This window comes from Astyanax mexicanus, chromosome 3 (genome assembly GCF_023375975.1).
Source record: "Astyanax mexicanus isolate ESR-SI-001 chromosome 3, AstMex3_surface, whole genome shotgun sequence".
Classification (NCBI taxonomy): domain Eukaryota; kingdom Metazoa; phylum Chordata; class Actinopteri; order Characiformes; family Acestrorhamphidae; genus Astyanax; species Astyanax mexicanus.
Window position 1 is genome coordinate 14,702,960 of NC_064410.1, and position 1,616 is coordinate 14,704,575.

The following is a 1,616-nucleotide window of genomic DNA, read 5'->3' on the forward strand; positions in this document are numbered from 1 at the left end:
TCTCTATAGTTTGTGCCCATCACATTCTTATATTCATAAATTAGTACCTGTTATATTAGCCATAGTTCACATTAATTCTCTGTACTGTTTTGTTCTGTTATTTGTTTGTTGTTTGTTACTTGTTTGTACTGAGCAGGTCAACCCGAGTAGGATGGGTTCCTCTGACTGAGTCTTGGTTCCTTCCAAGGTTTCTTCCTCTTAAAGTTTTTCTTGCCACTGTGTCACCATAAAATTGGCATCTCTGTGGTGCTGCTCATAAGAGGCGTGGACCTGTTTTTCCTGTAAAGCGGCTTTGTGACAACCTTTGTTGTAAAAAGCGCTATATAAATAAAATTGAATTGAATTGACCTGTAGATAAACTTTTTTTAATTTATTACCAAATGCTCCAAATCTATGGTGGCTCTGAAGGCAAAACCACATAAAAAAAACGTCCTTTTATCTTTAATTGCTTCTCTTTATTTAAAAGGGCGTCAGTTAATTTTATTGTGATTCTTTTTTTGTGGGTTTTTTTCGGTTTTGCCCTTCAGGACCACCGTACAAAACCCTGAAATACAATAAATGCCCGGTTTTAATACTTGACTGTTATGAATTGTGCACTTATTGATAAAAGGGTGAATCTATTGAAAGGTGTTTTGCAGACATTATTTTCATAAAATGTACTTACCACAGTTTGTCATTGTTAGTTTTATTAATATATTTCAATACAATAGATACAATTTAATTGTGAAGTAAGCATCCAGTAGTTTTGTATGATCTTAAAGCATATATGTATCAGTACAGTATGGAGGCATGTTCAGGATGTCGATATGAATCTTGGTTGGTGTTTTTCTCTCTGAATTCTTTCCTTCTCTGCTTGTTCCTTACGCCTCTGATCCTCCTTCACTTTTTTCTCCTCGTTTTCTCTCTCTTTTCTTTGTCTTTCGTTTTCTTCCATTTTTCTTTTTTCTGCTGACAGTCTTTTGTTTTCTTCCCTGAGCCGCTGGGCTTCTTGTTTTGCTTCTTTCTCTTCCTGGCTGATGCCTCCACCCATCTTACAATGATGTACTTTACTTCAGGTTGATGTGCTGTTGGTGTAAAAATGACCTGCATTAGTGAGAAAAAAAGCTATCTGACTTCACTAACAGTTTAATCCAATAATGTATCTTTGCAGAGGTTTTACATAAAGCAAGACGGTGAGAATTATTTTCCTCTAAAGATGTTTAGAAAATGAAGAATGTAGAAAAAAATATATATCTGAGATCAAACGCAGATATAACTCAATAAAAACTCTTACCAGAAATACAAGCAAAAGAGTAGATGATCCTGAGAATTCACTGATCTGTCAGTTTCAGATGTGTCTTTGAGTTGCAGTCGGTTTATCTGTAAGAGATAAAAGCACTGATATTCAATGTGATATTCAGCATAACAGAAACTGAAAGTATGTTCCTGTATAATTACTGCGACAAAGTGCCAAGACAAATTTAAAAGATAGCTGTCAAAGGATTTTTTCTTTTTTTGGCAAAATTGGTGGTCTCGGCTCTGATACATCAGCTCACAAATTCCGACATCACCTTAGGTTTAATGTGAGGAGAGAGCACTAACCACCCACCCTGAGGAGTGTGGCCTATTGTGCTCTT

At 35.7% G+C, this 1,616-nt stretch overlaps 1 long non-coding RNA gene across 1 annotated transcript; it reads right to left on the bottom strand.

Annotated features, from left to right (window-relative positions):
- Positions 1 to 669: 669 nt before the first annotated feature.
- LOC111191544 (uncharacterized) lies at positions 670 to 1,361 on the bottom strand. The gene is made up of 2 exons (XR_007438280.1): positions 1,274 to 1,361; positions 670 to 1,064 (listed from the first exon to the last, which is right to left on the bottom strand). It is a non-coding gene; the product is annotated as an uncharacterized LOC111191544 (long non-coding RNA).
- Positions 1,362 to 1,616: the final 255 nt, after the last annotated feature.